The sequence below is a fragment of the Rhinatrema bivittatum genome, chromosome 3 (genome assembly GCF_901001135.1).
Source record: "Rhinatrema bivittatum chromosome 3, aRhiBiv1.1, whole genome shotgun sequence".
NCBI lineage: Eukaryota > Metazoa > Chordata > Amphibia > Gymnophiona > Rhinatrematidae > Rhinatrema > Rhinatrema bivittatum.
This window is the reverse complement of record NC_042617.1, coordinates 550,537,437-550,557,889: the sequence shown is the minus strand read 5'-3', so window position 1 is coordinate 550,557,889 and position 20,453 is coordinate 550,537,437. Positions and strand designations below refer to the sequence as shown.

Below are 20,453 nucleotides of genomic sequence, written 5' to 3'. Positions count from 1 at the left end.
ATTTATTTTTGTGCTTAATTTATTACTTGTTTTATTAATGTAATATTCTTCATATTTTTTTGCATTGAATCATATATACCACATTCATAGAAGAAAATGAATGTGAAAAATTTATTCTGAAAGTCTTTCCCATTTGTTTACTGTAGGGTCCTGATATGTATTGACACAGCATCATGGTGTCTTGCAGATATTTTTTGTTATTTTCGTCTCTCTGGATTTCTCTTTGAAGCTTACTTCTTGTAAGTTTTTGTTTCAGGTTATATAATTGCTGAAAGGTTAGAATTAGAGGAGCAAGGAATATTGATTTTAGTAATTTGTCCTCCAGTAACAATGCTTTTAGGTCTTTGATAATTTCTTTTAGGTTTTCTAGATCCAAGTTTGTAAATGGTGGGCTGAGGGGGGTATATTACACCATAGGATACACAACACAAACTGGTAAACACAAATATTTTGTTTACTGAATATTGTGAAATATAGTAAAAATCAGCAAAGGGAAAAAAATCACCATGAATATCAATAAAGGCAAACAGCATCACCGAAATATCACATAAAGAGTAAAAAGCAAATAGTGTTACAATAATAAAAGATAAAGCTTTATAAAGAGATAAAGCTTTATAAAGAAGATACCTTCCTCACAAGTCTCCGTTTTGCGAGTCAACTTATCTGTGAAGAAACCGAGAGACACAGGCCTGGAGACCATAGATGGGGCAGCTAATAGTGTTCTCCCTCTCATATAATCTCATTACAACTAATTTTATACTCTTCTTTTCTGGCTCTAATCCAGATGTTGTAAAGTCAGTTGGTCTTATTTTGAACTCACAACTTCAGCAGATGTATGCCTTAATTGTGGTTTCTACCAGCAGAAGACATCCTGCTACTGTATGAGTCACCATTATTTCAGACACTGTCCCTTATCAGCAGTTGGCAGATGTTTCCTGTTCCTATTTCAACTGGTCACTTACTAGCAGATTTAGAAAAATCATGTGAAACTACCATGATTTAAAAAGAATCTCATGTTAAGCTCTTGCGCAATTAGGGGCAGATTTTAAAACCTGTGCATGGATGCAGATTTGTTCACGCAACCTGGCATGAACAAATCTACGCCCGATTTTATAACATGCAAGGGTGTGCACAACTGTGCAACTTGTGCGCGCCGAGCTGCACAGCCTGCCTCCGTTCCCTCCGAGGCCACTCCGAAGTCAGAGCGACCTCTGAGGGAACTTTCCTTCCACCCACCCCCCCGCACCTTCCCCTCCCTTCCCCTACCTAATCCACCCCCAGCCCTACCTAGAAACCCCCCCCCCCTTACCTTTGTTGAAGAAGTTATGCCTGCCTCCCGGCAAATGGCCGCTGTGCCTGGAGGCTCAGGCCACGCCCCACCCACCCCAGACCGCCCACGCCCCACCCCTTTTTGCAAGCCCCAGGACATACGTGCGTCCCTGGGCTTGCGTGTGCTGCCGAGCCTATGCAAAATAGGCTCGGCGCGCGCAGGGGAGGTTTTTAAGGGTTACGCGTGTAACCCTTTTAAAATCCACCCCTTAATATTGATCCACATTTTATTTATTGATTGGTGATTGTTTTGTCCCACTATTATTGTTCCCACCTGCCGCATAACAAAGTTCTTCACGTAATCTAAAAATAACTCCTTATCACTTCGGATACTCCATCCAACAAGTCTTGGAACAAAGGAATCACACAAAAAGACTGTGAAGAAAAATGTGGATTTCTGTGATGCCTTAAGTTATATTAGCAAAGCCAATCTAAATGAGTTTATTTCTACTTTCATTAAAAATTATCACATGTGACTGTTCTTTATGCTATCTTACGTATTGTAGCATATACACACTTTTCCTTCATACAAGTTCAGTTTTTGATCTACGTGGTACTTCATATATAGTGATTGGCATGAGACGAACAACAATCCTTTGTAGTAATACCTTTAAACACATAATGATAAAGCCACTGCAATGCAACATGCAAACTCTGTGAGGAAATAGATCAGTACTCTTCTGCTCCACCCTTTAATCTGTTCCCTTAAAGATAAAAAAAAAGGCTTTCACCACTCTGGTTCAGCTAGCCAGTCAGAGGATAAATTATAATTTTCTTCTAAGTGCTTGGTTAAATTAAGAATTATAGGGATACACTCAATAACCTCTACACAACATTGATTATCATAAGTGGTTTAAAGAGTATAACATAGGCCTCCTTGTGCCATTAATAACACATCTAGGGCCAATCTATGATCCTGTAAAGTAGTTGTTATTTCTCTTAATTGAATGGTAGAATGTTTTTATGATCTAACTGCAGTGCTTTTAAATAACTCCACAATGGCCTGGAGGCACAAAAAAAGTTGTGGCCAATCTGGCTGTACTATGGCCCGCTCCAAATATGAGTGCTGAAGCCGCAATGAGACTATTTATTTCAGTTAAGGTTAAAGGATCCCACATGACAGCTTTTTTCGGCGTGGCACACTTGCTACGCTGTTGGTGCTTAGGGGTAAACATACGATTCATGAGCAGAGATGCTACTGGAACCCAAGGAGAGGGACCACAGTTGGGTAAACCTTGTCGGGTGAGTGTGTGTGATTAGACCAGTATGTTTCAGTTTGGTTAGGATCTGACATTTCTCATGCCAATAAAACTAAAGGTAGTATATGATAATTATCCCAAGCACCTTTCCTACTGGGACTTTTAGTAACATTGTGAATAATGCAAGTCATTACTGTGGCCCAATTAGTAATATACTTAACAGAAGGGTTCTTGGCATAATGTACAGAACCACAGAGATGTGAGACAGACATTGAATACTGTATGTCCTTTTGCCAGCATTATATTCTGAGCATCCCTGCAATAAGCATTGAAATACCAGACTGTGAATATGCCAAGCCCACTCTGAAAGACCTTATTGGGCATCCAGGTTCCAGTACAATTATCACCTTTAATGACAGTTTCATTAACCCACATAAAATCAAAGAATGGAATTGTCTGGTGCTCTATAGTTAAGAAAAAATGTATAACATTGCAGGATGAATTCAAAATAACATTGGGAATGAAGGTTTTAAAAACCAGACATGCTGTAGGATTGAAGGGGGTAAAAGGAGCATATTTAATTCTTGTCCATGGAATTTTATGCCCACACCAGGACATTTCACACTGTACCGTAGCTAAGAGAGGTACTGGATGATTAGTTAATGGGTTTAAACCTGCGTCCACTGAAAGAAAAAGTGGTAAACATACTGAGCAGTCAGAAAAATTCAATTGTTTTGCTGCTAAAGTAAGCAGATGTAAAAAGACATTTTGTTTTACTTACATGATCTCAGAATGTCTATGGTGTTGAAGAGATATGGGCCCTTTTTCATCATAACATGTAATATTACATTATGATTAAAAGAAGGAAAAACACCCAACGTCATAAAATCATCAGAACACATAAGAGTCCCAATACTGGTGAACATATAGTCATTCTCACTCTGCAGCCTTCAGGCGATGAACAGAATGGAAGACAGGTGCTGTTCGACTTTCAATAAGCACTGAGGTGGTCATGGCCATGACTCAAAGAAAGAATCTCTCCTCTAAGCCAATCAGGTGATTGGGATGGAAAACATGCCCACACTTTCTGTCCCTCACTCAAGGATTGATTGGTTTTCTCCAATCAATAATAGGTCTAGTCTGTTGGCAGGAGCATAGAATGATAAGTACAGAGGGTCAAGCATTCAAATAAGATTCAACAACAGCAAGTTAGAAACCCACTCGGCACAGGAATCATTGCCCTGAATTCGCAACTGTTGTTTGACTAAATTCTCTGTTCCCTCCATAAACCCAGCTAAGAAATATGGAATATCCCTACAGAGGCAGCAAAAGCTGGCACTGTTTTCCCCCCAAAATGTGACCCATTATCAGACAGAATTTCTAGTGGGTAACCCCACGAAAACAGAAAACATTTTTCAAAGCAATGATAGACTCCAGTACAAGTATCCACTGTATTTAAAATAAACATATGCCCATGTTTACCATTTGGCAAGGGGCCCATATAATCTGCCTGTAAAACTTCCCATGGCACACTACTACATTTTCTGGGCATTGGAATTCACCCTTTCTCTTTCTGACATTTCTGGCAATCTCTAACTGCTGATCTGCTTCAGTTTTTGTAATGGGAAGATATTTAAGACTGGTCCATTTTAGCATATTACCTTCCCCCAAATGACCTGAAGCCTCGTGCACATATTCTCCAATGCAAACAGCACAAACGGCTGCATATTGAATATGAATCGTATGATTATAAATGCTCTCTCCATCATCCATTCCCACATGGGCATCTACGTGTCTGACAAAAACCTGCATTTCCTGACACAGTTTCCAAATCTCTGGTCATAAATCTTTACCCCAAAGTGGCTTTTTCTTAATCTTCCAGGCATCTTGATGCCACCTGGCCATCCAGCGCAGCGGATCCTTATACACTACCCAAGAATCTGTGTATTGGCCCCATCCTGTTGCGCTAATTGCAGGGCAAGTAATGCTGCATTTAAATCAGCATACTGACTACTCCGCCCAATACGTTCCCTACATTTATGTAACTGCAGAGCAGAATACACTTCAGCCTTCCACCTCCTCTGTCCTTGAATGTATTGACAACTGCAGTCAGCAAACCAGGCAAGTAAGTTTTGTTCTGTGGTCAGAGTATCATATTTTGGGGCTTTTAAAACTGGACTCTGTGACAGATTGTTGTCAAATGCTGGGAAGTACCTCTGTGAGACTAGGGGAATCCCTCATGTATTTTATTCAGGCCCGTGGAAGAACCTTGGAAACAGCTGGCAATATACCATTTCCATTTTAAAGACTCGCTGTGAGAACATTGCCTGCCAACGCAGTGATGTTTGCTGCATTTATGCAGGTCATAATAGGAATCTGTGTTCTCAAGGTAATATATCCCTTTCCCCAGTAATTTGATTAGTTTCAATTAAAGCCAGTAGACTCCCAATATTTGTTTTTCCAGCATTGTATATTACATAGCTGCTGGGGTCCATCTCCTACCCCAAAATCCCAAAGCATTTTTAGAGCCAGTCTCATCAGTTTGCCAAAGAGACCAGTCTGCTCCCATAGGGAACATGGACACCTCCAAAATAAATGGGGCATTCTCATTTACAGCATATAAATTCTGAGCTGTGAGCACTGCCAGTTTTGTAGCCTCAAATGCACTCTGTTTCCTCTGTCCATTAAAAAAAACACTTCTTTTTACAGAGTTCATATAGAGGGCGCAATAACTGAGAGAGATGCAGTACATGGTTTTTTTCTGTGAGGTTGGTGTGGCCAATTGTTAGATTTTATTAAGTACTGAATCAGGAATACAATGTTTACCTGCTTGCCAGCGTATACCCAGAAATTTTACATCCTGACTAAGTCCCTGAATTTTTGTCAGATTGACAGTCCACCCATCTTTTTCCAACACCTGACATATCAAGGCTAATGCATCTGCAATCTCTTGCAATAGGATATCATCTACATAATGCTGTTATTTAATTGAACATGGTAACTGGGATGATAGTTGTTCTAGAGTCTGTGCCACCTTTTCATGACAAATAGTCAAGCTATGTACATAGCCCTGTGGCAGACAGTTGAAAGTATATTGTTGCCCAAGCCAAGAAAAAGCTAACATGTCCTGATTAGACAGTTCAAGAGGAAAGCTAAAACATGCATTGTTGATATCTATTATAGCATACCAGGTACCATTGTGTTCCTGTATTACATGTACCAAATCATCCATAGAGCGTATTGCAGCATATAATGGTGGGGTGACACTATTCAGTTTATGGTAATCTAGAGTTAAACACCATGATCCATCCTGTTTGAGCACTGGCCATACAGGACTGTTAAAAGGGGACATTGCAGGTATAACTACCCCTGCCTTCCTTAATTCAATAGTAGTCTGTACAACTGCAAAGGGGGATTTTGTCGTAAACTGGTCAGAGTGTACAATTTCAGTGGGTTTTGGGAGTGGTATAGGATCTGGAAGGCAGCCCACATGACTGGCAGAAACAAACGTGTTTTGAGCGGATATACATCTGTCCATGTTTTACTTCCCAATAATAATTGTTTGTTAAAATCAATACCTAATATTTAATCTTTCTGGGGAACAATGATGATAGGAAGAGATAGTCTGTGACCATCCTTGGTAGTAAAATGTGCTAGGACCTGCACACCTATGGGTAACAGAACCTCCATATCCCTTCAGCTGTACTGGCTGTCCCCTATACCTGAGTGGGTTACCCCTAATAATAGTTGCCTCCACACCTAAATCCACCAGGAAATTAATCTATTGCCTATTTTCCCATTTCCATGGAACAATTAAGTTCATATGGGGTCGTTGATCACCTGCGGGGGAGAAATGTTTTCATGTGGCAACAGAAGCTTGGCCAATTTCCTACCAGAGGCTAGCAGACTCCGGAAGTCGGAGGGCTGAATGACCCCCTGATGCCTGCAGAGTCTTGCTTGTCCAGTAGCATCTGCATCCAATGTTTAGTGGTTAACCTGTCCATATATTTTTTATCACCACCCATATGGGTGAGGGCATGCCAGATTTTACCCTGAAAAGTCGGCTTACGTGAATGATCCTGTGCAGAATAAGGAGGAGAGGAGCCCATCTACATGAATCCTCCGTCTCCACAGGAGATATATCCTTTCGGACTCTCTCCCCCCCCCCCCCCCCCTTTCATGAGTGTCTCCTGTGCCATCATCTAAACCCCATGCATATAGGTCTACCAATTTAGCAATCAATGCTTTAAACGTATTATTGTTGTGACCCAGATTTGCCAGCTCCTAAACTAAAAATAAAGCCAAATTTGCCGATGCTGGTCTGGCAGTTTGTACAAAAGGTTTCATATCGTGACATGTGAACTGAATATCCTCAAGGGGAATGTCTTTCTGCACTGCTAAATGTAGGTCTAATTTCCGCAGGACCTTTGTCTCTTCAGAAACTCTTTTCCATGATTCTGACCACATAGTACCAGGCCAATCTCCTGGATCCCAGTACCAATGGCATTAAGTAGACATGAGAGGGATTCACTATCAGGTAGGGCATCCACTACCTGATTGGAGAGCTCCTGGACAAAGCGTTCCTTACATATAGGTCCCATGAAAGAAATTTATTCCTCACCAGCCTAGTCAGCAAGGCAAATGAACCAGTCCACAAAATTTTCCATATCTTTTTGTTTATGTCTATCTAATTGAGCCAATTGTTTTGCAATATATGATGTGGTTATGGTCTGTCATATTGCTATCTTACCCCCTTTTTTTTCTGAATCTGGACCCCTATTCCTATCCAGGTTCTCACCTCTATCCTCATCCTGGGACTCATCCTCCTCATCAGACTCAACTGACTCATCTTTTGAATGTTTGATAATCACCAGGGGCACAACATCCTCATGGAGTTACCCCACTATGTTTCCTTCTCTGCTTCCTCATAATCACTGTCACATAGCTTCCAGATATCGGGGCTTGCAACTGAGGTATTCCCCCCAATAATGGCAACCACCTTTGCCACAGATATCTGTAACCTCTGTTGCATGAATTGTGATAATACCTGAGCACAAGATGCTGCTGAGTCATAAACAGCCACAGCTGCCTGCTTCAGAGCTAGGTCATGCTGTAACCGTGCTGACTCAAGCGTTGTCCTTAAAGCTACTAATTGTGCTTCATAGTCCCGATTTTGTTTTTCTAGAAAAGCAATCTGTTGTCCAATCTCTCTTGTTCATAATACTGCAATAAATTAGCCTACAACAATAACCAGCAAGCCCAACCTCCATTCACATCCATTTTTTCCAACCATATTTGTCCTAAAATTGTGGACACTTTGACTTCTAATGGTCCAACCTCATTGTTCAACTCCTTTTCCCACTGATCACAAGAAACATGAGACCTCGCGATTTGCTCTGCAACACAGTACCATGGTGTAGCCGGAAATGACCATGGCATCCACAGTTAAATCCTTATTTTTCTAAAACATGATTTTAACAACACTCAAAGTGTTGCTATGATGTAATATCCTGTTCTGAGATGCCAAATGTAAATGGTGGGCTGAATGGGGGCATATTATACCATAGAACGCACAACTCAAACTAATGAAAGCAAATATTTGCTTTACTGAATATTGTAAAATCTAGTAAAAATCAGCAAAGGTAAAAAGTATTATAATGAATATCAATAAAGGCAAACATAAAACAGTAAAAAGCAAATAGCATTACAATAATAAAAGATAAAGATTTATAAAGAGGTAATAAAACTTTATAAAGAAGATACCTCCCTTATAAGTCTCCCTTTTTGCGAGTCAGAGTATCTAAGAAGAAACTGAGAGACACAAGCCTGGAGACCAATGATGGGACAGCTAATAGTGCTTTTCCTCTCATATGACCTAACGGGCATTGTTCATTACAATGACCTTTACACTTTCATTTTCTGGCTCTTGTCCAGATGTTGCAAATTCAGAGTCTTATTTTGAATTCACAACTTCAGCAAATTTATGCCTTAATTGTGGTTTCTGCCAGCAGAAGCATCCTGCTATTGCATAAGTCACCAACAATTCAGACACTGGCCCTTCTCAACAGTTAGCAGATGTTTCCTTTCCTATTTCAACTGGTCACATACTAGCAGACTTAAGAGAAAGAACATGTAAAACTAGCATGATTTAAAAAAATCTCATGTAATGCTCTTGTACAATTAATATTGATCTATATTTTATTAATTTATTAGTAATTTCTTTGTCCCACTATTATTATTTCCAATTGCCAAGTAAAAAAGTTCTTCACATAATCTAAAAATAACTCCTTATTACTTCAGACAAGGTTGTATGTTACTAGGAATGGTACCCACTTCATGGTTCTTTCCCTGTACTTTAATATATTTTCCCTAGGTGTTTTGAGTGAGGATGCAAGTTCCTTTGAGGACGAGCATTAGAGGTTCACATAGGATAGGGGGAGAAGACAGCCATCAGAAGACCATGGAGAGGATATGAATATCAGTGGTCTGAAGGAGATGGAGACGGATGAACATTAAAGGCCTATGAGGTGGGGGGAGGGAGGAAGATGGATATTAGAGGAAGCAAAATGATGGGGAAGCAAGGATGTATTTCAGAGGGCTACTATAAAAACATAGATTTAGGGGATCCACAAAGGATAGGGAAAGGAAAATATGGACCTCAAAGCAGTGACATACTAAGGGGGGGTGGGGGGCAAGGATGGTGGTCCATCCCAGGTGACAATAGGGGGATGGGTGCCATTGCCATCAGCAGGAAGGTCCCAAGGCAGCATGGAGAAGTGACATGCTGGTGGGGTCCTGTAGAAGAGGCCAGTGGCAGAAGACAAGGCCCTGCATTGCCACCCGGCATTTCCTGGGAGCCAGCGGCAGAAGACAAGGCCCAGCAGTGCTGCTAGAATTTCCCGGAGCTGGCGACAGAAGAAGAGGCTTGCTGTGCAGCCAGCAGCCAAAGAAGAGCTTCAAAACACACATGAGAGAGAGAGGCTGGACCTGTGTGAGTAAATGCCAATGTATGAGAGAGAGAGAGAGAGAGTGTGTGTGTGTGTGTATGAGAGGGTGCCTGTTTGTGTATGACAGGTGTCTGTGTGCATGTGGGGGTGGGGGCGAGAAAGAGGAAGCATGTGTGTGTGTGTGTGTGTCTGTGTGTGGTGTGCATGTGTGAGATAGGAATCGTGTGTGAGAGATACAGAGTAAGCGGGTGTGTGGGTATGCGAGTGTGTGTGCGTGTGTGTGAGAGAGAGAGAGGTGGCAGAAACGTATGTGTCTGTCTCACTCACACAGACTCTCAAGTACCCTCTGTCTCTCACCAAGCATGAATGTGTGTGTGAGACAGAGGAAGCATATTTTATTTGTGTTTCTGTGTGTGTGCACCCCCAGTTCATGACAATCTCAAGGTGACAGATATGGAGAGTGGGAGGTTTTTAAAATCCTTATTGTTTTAATTATTGGGTGTTATTTTGTGTCTGCTATTTTGAAATATTTTATCAATGTTTAGGAATTTTTAAAAATTTGTATAGGAGCTTCTAACTATTGAATATTATTCTATTCATCAGCTGTTTTGAAATGTATTTTTTTAGTATGGTTTTACTATTCTGATTGATTTATATTTCTTGATTGTAATGTTTTGAGGAATAGTGATTTTCTGATTTTCCATTGTTGCATTGCATACAGAATCTGGCTTGTTGTAGTTTTCAGTTCAGATTTTGTATGCATATGTGCATGTGTGAGAGAAAGACAGAGGGGTAGTTTTAAAAAAAAGCGCGTTCGCGAACTTTTGTTGGCGCACCAGGCGCAAACAAAAGTACGCTGGATTTTATAAGATACGCGCATAGCCGTGCGTATCTTATAAAATCCTGGATTAGTGCGCGCAAGGCTGCCGATTTTGGGCAGCCGGCGCGCGCCGAGCCGCGCAGCCTGCCTCCGTTTCTTCCGAGGCCGCTCTGAAATCAGAGCGGCCTCGGAGGGAACTTTCTTTCGCCCTCCCCTCACCTTACCCTCCCTTCCCCTACCTAACCCACCCCCCCCTGCCCTATCTAAACCCCCCCCCCTACCTTTATCCACGGATTTATGCCTCCCGGAGGGAGAGGTAAATCCACGCGCGCCAGCGGGCTGCTGGCGCACCGAGACCCGACCCGGGGGCGGTTCCGGAGGGTGCGGCCACGCCCCCGGAATGCCCCGGCCCGAAACCACGCCCCCGGGCTCGCCCCCGAAATGCCGCGTCCCGCCCCCAAAACGCTGCGTCATTTGGCCCCGCCCCCGACATGCCCCCTTCCAAAAACCCCGGGACCTACGCGCGTCCCGGGGTTCTGCGCGTGCCGGCGGCCTATGGAAAATAGGCGTGCCGGCGCGCAAGGCCCTGCTTGCGTAAATCCGGGCAGATTTACGCGAGCAGGGCTTTTAAAATCTGCCCCAGAGAAAGCATGTGTTTGTGTGAGTATGTGTGTGAGAGAGAGCATGTGAGACAGCCACAGAGGAAGCATGTGTGTATATAAGCGTGCATGTGAGAGATATGGAGGAAGCATGTCTGCGTGTTTGAGAGAGGTACAGAGAAAGTGTGTGTGTGTCTCACACACACACACACACACATGTTCCCTCTGTCTCTCACCAAGCATGTATGTGTGTATATGAGAAAGATGGAGCATATTGTGTGTGTGCGAGTGTGTGTGTGTGCATGCATGCCCCCAGTCCAGAACAATCTTAGGATGACAGATATGGAGAATGGGAGATTTTTAAAATCCTTATTAGTTTTAATTATTGACTGTTATTTGATGTGTTTGCTGTTTTGAAATATTTTATTGATGTTTCGGAAATTTTAAAATTATATATTGGTGGGGGGGGGGGAGGGTGCCAAAGAAGTATCCATCCCGGGTGCCAAATACTTTAGGTATGCCACTGCACCAAAGGTCCTCAGAGGTGAGAGAGGGAGAGGATGGATGTCAGGACTATGAGGGGAGGGGAATGGAAATCAGAGGAACATCATGGTGGGGAAAGGAGAGGAGGGAGATAGACATTAGAGGATTGTGCAGGGTGCAGTGTTGTGCAGTCCAGCCCTACAAGGGTTTCATTGAATCCCCTGCCCTTCATTTTTTTTGCAGATATTTGTTCCCACAAGGGAACAACTGGTACCACATTTCCAGTGCTCAGGCCCATTATTGGCAGCAGCACAACATGGGACTGAAAGTGGGACCCCATGCTGTGCTGCTGACTGTGCTGGGCCAAGTTGGGCCACCCATTGTGGGGCAAAGAGAAAGCCGAGTGCTCTCTAGGGAAGAGGAGGCGGTAGTGCAGTGTAGCAATGTGTAAGCCCTGAGCAGGATGGCTCCCATAGACTGAACCCAGGGGCACATAGAAAGAAAGTGGGACTCTATCTGCAACCAGTTCTCCATGGACAGCTTTTCAGTTCTGAGGCTTAGGGTTCCCAGTGGGAGGAAGCATAGCTTTAAGGCCTTTTTGCAATTCCAAAGTTCACAGTCCTTTTCTAGTCTTTGTAAACAGCACTAATAATCTCCACAGTAGGCAATAGCAAAATCACATTGAGAAGAGATGTGGTTTTCCAACTTCTTTACTGATAGTTGATCAACTGACTGAGGATTCTTTATAGCACTTAGATTTGGTTTTAAATAAAGTCAGTAAATAATTAAACAGCTGAAAGAATTTTTGGGAAATAACTGACTGATGCCATTTAGTCCTCACAGCAAATCTAGCCTGAACCAGCCAAAATAACATAGAAATAGAGAACATGATGGCAGATAAATATTATATGGCTTATCCAGTCTGTCTATCCACATCCCCTGCTCAGCTTTATAACCTTTTCTCTCCCTCAGAGATCCTCTGTGCTCATTCCATGCTCTCTTGAATTCCAATACCGTTCTTGTCTTCACCACCTCCACAGAGAGACTGTTTCACGCATCCACCTCCCTTTCTGTACAGAAATATTTCCTTAGGTTATTCCTCATTCTACCCTCTTTCATCCTTATCCCATGACCCCTCATTCCAGATCTTTCTTTCCATTGAAAGAGGCCCACTTACTGTGCATTTCTTCTTTGGAGGCATTTAAACATATCTATCATATCTCCCTTTACCTCCCTTTCCTCCGAGGTATACATGTATAGGTCTTTAAGTCTGTCCCAATATGCTGCATTATGAAGACAGTTGATCGCTTTAGTAGCTACCCTATGGACCGACTCTATTTGATTTAATGCCTTTTCAAAGGGCAATCTCCGTAATTGTTCAAAATATTCCAAGTAAGGTCTCACCAAAGACTTACACAGACCCAACATTACCTTCCCTTTCCTGCTGGCGAGTCATTTCCCTATTCATCCAAGCATCCTTCTGGCTCCCGCCACCATCACTTTATCTACTAGAGATGTGCACTCAGGAGAAATTAAATAAAAAATAACGGCAACATTTCCTATTTTGTTTCATTTCATTCTCAAAACAAAACAATTGAAAATCTGATGAAATTTGGTTGGTTTTCGTGTTTTCTTTTCAGAACCTCAAAAAAAAAAAAAAAAAAAAGGTCACTCGGCAGCTCTAAGCCCAAGCTAGAGACCAGGGCTTCTCCTAGGGAATAGGCCAAGGCCCAGAGAAGGCCCAGAGCCTACACCAGTACACGACGCTGGGGTCTCAGCCTAGACCCGAGCCCAACGCTAGGGCTTAGGCCAAGACCTGAGCAAAGGTCCAGGCCCCAAAATTTTGCCGGGGCTGGGAAACATCCCAGTCCCCACTTACCGGATCCAAAATCCTGGCCCAGCCCAAAAACCAGATCCCGATGCTGGATCTCGGCCTGATCCAAGACCCAGCCTCAGGCCCAATGCTGGGGCCTGGTCCAGAGAGCACGTCCCAATGCTGGGGCCACAGCACAGGTCAGGCCTGGAAACCAGAGCACAGCCTTCAATGCATCATCCTCTTCTTTTTTCTTTATAATGATAGCGTCCGCTGGGGATGCTCCAGAGTTAATTAACTCTGGCATCTCCCTCCTCAGTGGAGGCTGCCATTTATTTGTACAGTAAGAACATAAGAACATGCCATACTGGGTCAGACCAAGGGTCCATCAAGCCCAGCATCCTGTTTCCAACAGTGGCCAATCCAGGCCACAAGAACCTGGCAAGTACCCAAAAACTAAGTCTATTCCATGTAACCATTGCTAATGGCAGTGGCTATTCTCTAAGTGAACTTAATAGCAGGTAATGGACTTCTCTTCCAAGAACTTATCCAATCCTTTTTTAAACACAGCTATACTAACTGCATGAACCACATCCTCTGGCAACAAATTCCAGAGTTTAATTGTGCGTTGAGTAAACAAGAACTTTCTCCGATTAGTTTTAAATGTGCCCCATGCTAACTTCATGGAGTGCCCCCTAGTCTTTCTACTATCCGAAAGAGTAAATAACCGATTCACATCTACCCATTCTAGACCTCTCATGATTTTAAACACCTCTATCATATCCCCCCTCAGTCGTCTCTTCTCCAAGCTGAAAAGTCCTAACCTCTTTAGTCTTTCCTCATAGGGGAATTGTTCCATTCCCCTTATCATTTTGGTAGCCCTTCTCTGTACCAGTCATTTAGACTGCCGTAGAACAAAATAGTAGTCTCCGCTGAGGAGGGAGGCGCCGGATTTAATTAACGCCGGCATGTCCCCAGTGGAAGCCATCATTGTAAAGAAGAAAGAAGAGGACAGCATGTCAGAGGCCTCAGCTCTGGCCTCCTGCCTTGTGCCTCTGCTAAGGCTGAGACAGAAGCATCAGGACCCAGCCTCCAATCTGGGCCCCAGCTTCAGTTCTTGGCCCAGGTCTTGGCCTAGGCTGAGGCCCAGGTGTCAGGACACAGTCTTCCGGTTGGGTTCTGGTGTCAGGCCTGGGTCCAGGCTGAGGCTTTGAAACACAATCTCCAGAATGGGCCTCGGTTTCAGGCTTGGGCCTGGGCCTTGGCCTAGGCTGAGGCCCAGGCATCAGGACCTGATCTCTGGACTGGACCCTAATGTCAAGCCTGGGCCTGTGCCCTGACCTAAGCTGAGGACCAGGTGTCGGGACCCAGCCTCAAGGCCAGATCCCAGCATCAAGCCTAGGTCCGGGCCAAGGCCCAGGCGTCAGAACCAGCCTCTGGGTCAGTCCCTGGTGTCAGAACCTGGTCCCCTGGTTGGATCTCGACCTCAGAACAGGTCTTGAAGCCTGGGCTTTGTGTAGGGCCTAGGCTGAGTTTGAGTTGACCTTCCATAGTCCTATGCAAATCCAAGAATTTGGCCTGAGCCTAGGCCTTATCAGTGGACCCCTCGGACCGGGTAAGTGGGAGCTGGGGAGGATCCTGCTCTGGCATTTTTCTGGGTGGGAGGGGTCGGTAGTAGGGACAGGTGGCTTCCAGAGGCATCGTTTCTTTTTTTATTGCATTTTTGGGATTTTTTTTTTTTATGTTTATTTCATTTTTTAAACAAAAGAAAACAAAATAAATATTAAACAAAATGAAATTCTTAGAAAAGAATACCCTAATAATGAAATAAAAAAACAAAACAAAATTTTTACCCCGTGTACCCCCTATTATCTACCTGTTTTGCCACCTTAATATCATCCGATATGATCACCCCCAGATCCTGCTTCTGTTTAGCACATAGAACTTAGCCCGCCTTAGTGCTCCCTTGGGCTTTTGCAACCGAAATGCATGGCTATGCATTTTTTAGCATGAAATCTTACTTCAGGGCTTCCCAAACCTGTCCTGGGGTCCCCACAGCCAGTTAGGTTTTCAGGATATCTACAATGAATATACATGAGATAAATTTGCATATACTGAGTCTCCATTGTACGTAAATGTATCTCAAGCATATTCATTGTGGATATCCTGAAAACCCGAATGGCTTTGGGGTCCCCAGGACAGGTTTGGGAAGCCCTGACTTAGTTGCTATTAGTCTCTAGATTAGGGGTGGCCAACTCCAGTCCTTGAGAGTCACCAACAGTCCTGGTTTTCAGGATATCCACAATGAATATGCATGAGATAGATTGCATGCATTCCCTCCATTTTATGTAAATCTATCTCATACAAATTCATTGTGGATATCCTGAGAACCTGGCCCGTTTGTGGCTCTTGAGCACCAGATTTGGCCACCCTGCTCTAGCCCATTTCTAAAGCTTCACGACATCTCTTCTCATGTTTTCTACATCTTGCAGGGTTTCTAGCCTGTTGCATATTTTGGTATCCACACAATGACAAACATTTCCCTATAGCTTGTCTGTGATATTACTTATGAAAATATGGAATAGAACTAGACCAAGAATCAATCCCTGCAGCACATCATTGGTTATGCCCCTTTCCTCTGAGTGAACTCCCTTCACTACTACCCTTTATCCAATTCAACCAGTTTTTAAACCAGTCATTCTCTTTAGGGCGCATACCTAGGGTACACACAAGTACATATTCATACTCGGTCATTGGCCTAGCTAAAATTCAAGTACACTACATCTGGTGCTCTCTCCTAATCTAAATCTCTGGTCACCCAGTCAAAGACATTGATTAGGCTTGTCAGAAATTCACGAGATTAATAAATAAAGTGGTATCTCCTTATTAGGAAATTACAAAAATCTATGAAGAAATTATTAATTATATAGTTGAATGCCATAATATTCCAAGTTGGATCTGGTGTCATTAGCAAAGCTCACTCGCCCTCCTTTCATCCTAATTGTTTTTTAAAATTACTAATTCTTTTCACCATTTAGATGGTGCACGAGGGAATGAGTGTGGTGGATGCAGAGTGACTGTCCAGTTGGTCACATATGCCTATGCGACCCAATCCCCTTCAATGGCATCACCCAGCACATTTGAGCTATGATTGTCAAATGTTCAAGCATTATTTGAGCTCATTTCACAGCACTAAAGATTTGTTCGGATCAGAACAATTTACAAACTAATTTTTTTTTTCTTTTATATATTATGATGTTTTTAAGTATGTAGTGTTTCATGTTTTCAATGTGACCTGCCCTGGGTATTATTGTCAGAAAGGGTTATATAAATAAATAACTTTTAACCGAGAAATTAATGCTGCCAGTGCCAGACTTATGATTGCTCAGTAGTACTATCAGGCCACCTTGTTACATTTGTCAGAATGTTTACTGTGTATGACATTGCTTTGGAACTGCACATTTATTAGCACAGCTATAAAGTTCAGATTTTTAGGATATTACACATGACGGAGAGCTCAGAAGGGCTTACAGCTGTATTATTAATCACTAAAGCTCTGAGGGTTTCAGAATGCTAAGAACTGTAGCTTAGTGAATGTCAGCCACGGTGCATTCTATTAGATTCCATTACCACCATAGATGTGTAAACATACTCATTAGCCGTGTTTCATGGCAACCACTTTCTATAGAACACCGTATGTCGCAATGCCTTTTTTTTTTTTTTTTTTACCCATTTATAAACTAAATGAAAGGAAAAAAGAATAGAATTCTATAAAGTGTGTTGTAATGCCATGCTTGTCTCCTTCTGTATTTGATTTTTTTTCCCTCAGCAAAGCAACTCAGAGTTGGTTAGATGTCAAGGAACCTATTTTAAAATGAGATTCTGCCATTGTGGATCATGACAAAATTATTTTCATGCTAGAGTCCCGGGTTAGATATGGCAAGTCTTATGATAGAGAGCAAGTAAATAAATCATTGTTCCACAGAAGTACATATATGTATCAGTGCACATCTAAACTGTATAATCATTGTGTGCATAAATTGAAAGTCAAGCATATAAAAATTAAATGATGACATTTTATGATCAGATAGCACTTTTTGAAAGAACAACTAGAAATAATGATCCTGATGTTTTGCTGTCTCTTTGTTGTCTCTTCTATTATGCTTGTTCTAATACATCACTAATCTAGCTGTCTTTCTCTTTATCTATCTATATACAAGTCTGCAAAATTCTTTTGACATTGAGCCTTTTGTTAAATGTGGCAAGCCCTATGATGAAGAGCAAGCAAAAAAAAGCATTTTTTTTCACAAAAGTGCATAATGCATAGATGTAGCGAACCCTTGGGATTGTAAACTCCAAAGGAGGGAACCCTGGTAAATGTCCTAATTTACCCCCAGAATCCTTCCTAATTTAGTATAGAAAAATGTCCCACACCACAGTCAGGTTTCCACCTTATTCTGCCAAAAATAATTTGAAAACCCACTATCAGACGCAGATAGATAAGAGTGCATCCAAGTTTTATTAGCAGAGGTTCCTAACAATAAGAAGAATATAAAGTTTGCATGTTTAATCCTTTTTGTGTTTAATTATTCCAGTACAAGCAAGCAAAGTCAGTGAATAAAGTGGAAACTGCACTTCCTCTCTTTCACTAAACAAAAGCCATACAGTATAAACATTTTTTTTACTTGATAAATTGTGTTTCTCCTCAAATTGTATATTTCTCCTCTTTATGTGTGTAAAGATTATTTACTAACCCAGTTGTTTTTGGGATGGGTCTCTTTATCATTTGTCTTTCTAGTTGTTGCCCATTAGATTTACCTTCTTTCCTAGTTAATATTTGAAAACATACCATTCTAAGCTTAAGGTGAATAAATACAGGGAACTCAAATCTGAATCTCAAAACCTTGTATTCCTGTTGCCATAAATTAATCTCCAGGCTAGTTATCTATAATTGTAAAGTATGAATGGCCAACCCTTAGTGGACCTCTCAGGCTCCCAATTAGTATATATTGTTGGACTCTTAATGGATTCCTTCACCTCTCAGGCTCTGTTACCAAGTACAAACAAATTATAAGGTAGGTGGCACCACCCTTTCCAGTAACTCCACCAGCTCTGAATTCTTAATTAAAGTAAGGCTGGCCTTTGGCAGTACTGCCGACCCTCCACCTCCTTGTCCCAAGATATACACTAACAAGGAGACAAAATAAGAATTCACCCAAAATGTATTAACAAAGCTCACCACTTAAAGTTGCTACCCTGTGTGGCTGATTAGTTATCCTTCAGCAGAAATATCTAATTCCCATCTACGTTTTATATCACTTGAAGTTTAGCTGCTTTAGAAGTTATTGGCATCTTTAGCAAGGCATGTCTCAGCATAGTCAGGACCCTCTGTGGTGTCTTTTGCTTTTAGTACTTCCTGTTACGCTTTGCAGTTTGTTTTTTGTTTAAGCTTCTGTATTAGTGGTTTTGTATGCAGTCATCATAAGCAGAGCTTAGCTTGTCATTGTAGGTATCTGGCTTATGAGTGGCTGAAATTTAGTTGCCAACCAGTTTTATTGGTTAACCAGTTCATAGGCACCTGATTAGTTGACATAATGTGGCCAAGCCTTCTAGATATCTCATTGGGTATTACTGAGTCTTCTGACAATCAGAGGAACACTCTGCAATGTCAGCAAGTCATTATAAATTGGCTAGAGTTCATTTAAAATCTGATTGGATAGTGAGGCTGTAAATGTCAGACCTTATTTGTGATCATGTCCTGTTTAGCAAAATTCCATAGTACTTTCCTGAGTTTTACATCTGCAATTAGTTGTTTGGACATTTCCCTGAGCTGTGCTGAGTTCTGGTCTCAGGTCCTTGCTTGTCAGCATTTCATGCTGGCAATTCGCATCTTACTTTGATGTATTTTATGTATGATATCTAAAGCAGTTAAACTCAAGTCAGTCTTACTCACTCATTCCACCCCACCCCATCAGTCTCCTGCTTTTGCTTCTAACTTCTGAAATAGTCACATAAACACAGGCATTTTCTATCTTATAAGATACATCTGTAAAAAGGGCAGAAGTTAATTGCCTGTGAGTTTCAGAGCCTGACACTAAAAACAGCATTTAGCCGGCTAAGTGGCACTGCTGAATATCCAGCTACATTCAGTGGGCACCACTTAGCTAGGTAGTGGCTGATCGGGGAAGAGTCAAGTTGGCCGGATAAATTAACCAGCAGATTTATCCGGCAAACTCTGGTTGGGACAAAAGGCTGTCCTAAAGTTAGCCACTTTAACCAGCTAACTTTAAGAAAGCAGGGTATATTCAGTGGTGCGGCTGTGCCACTGAATATACGTCACTAATTAATCGGTTAAGTATAACTGACTAACATGCAGAGCTGCTCAGTTGCATGGTGACTGAATATGGACTTCTCAGGCTTTAAGTTTAGAAAGCAGAAATACATATATAAAACAGAAATAAAAGAAAGTATTTATCTCACTAGGGATACCTTATAGGTTTACCTTTACAGGATGACTACTAGATGGCCCTAGCCTTGGACCATGAGATAGGAGAGGAATATATCATTTTATAACAGTAACTCTTGCGAGATTGTTGGAATGGTAAGCTCTTGACTGTGGAAAGGCAGGCAGAGAGATAAGTCTGTGTAACAATTTGAGTTAGCTTTTAAAGGAATAGGATCTATTCATTGTTTATGTTACCCTACCTTTACTACCAGGCCTCACGATTGGAGACATAGTAAACAGGAGAGGCATATCCCTTCCAGTATCTGTCTGGTTGGGTTTTCTCAAGTTAGAGTAAAAGATTTATTCTTTTGGTTTGGAGTTTTTTTATGAATCCCTGGTCCTTGCTCAGGGAGGGAGAAGTCCTGCATAGGCAAGGACAGGAGTAGGGAAGACCATCTGTTCCCATCTCACACTCAGTCGAGGTTTCAGTGATGACGCGCCACAATACAAATCTTGTTTTTTGTATTTTTGGAGGAGATTTATGCCTTCTGGTTTGGAAGGAAGTTTTGCTGCCACCATTCCTACCCTATTTTAGGAAAGGAGAAGATTTGATCTTTTCCTTGCTGTGTAGAGCTTTCTGCCTGAAAGGCCTAAGCTTAACGGCTAAACAGGAGAATAGTAAATAAGAAGTTTTGTGTCATCTGGAGACCCTCACCGGAGTGTTCAATCTGGGAACAAAGGAGTTCAGAAGTAATGAGAATTGGTATTGTTGGGGAAGGGATTCCACCATACTTAGGATATCTGCACCCACCTGGGAA

The 20,453-nt window shown here is 42.0% G+C and overlaps 1 protein-coding gene across 1 annotated transcript in view; it reads left to right on the top strand.

Moving 5' to 3' along the window:
* SLC35F1 (solute carrier family 35 member F1) overlaps positions 1–20,453 on the top strand; it is an 889,467-nt gene that overhangs the window by 777,377 nt on the left and 91,637 nt on the right. The window lies entirely within an intron of this gene.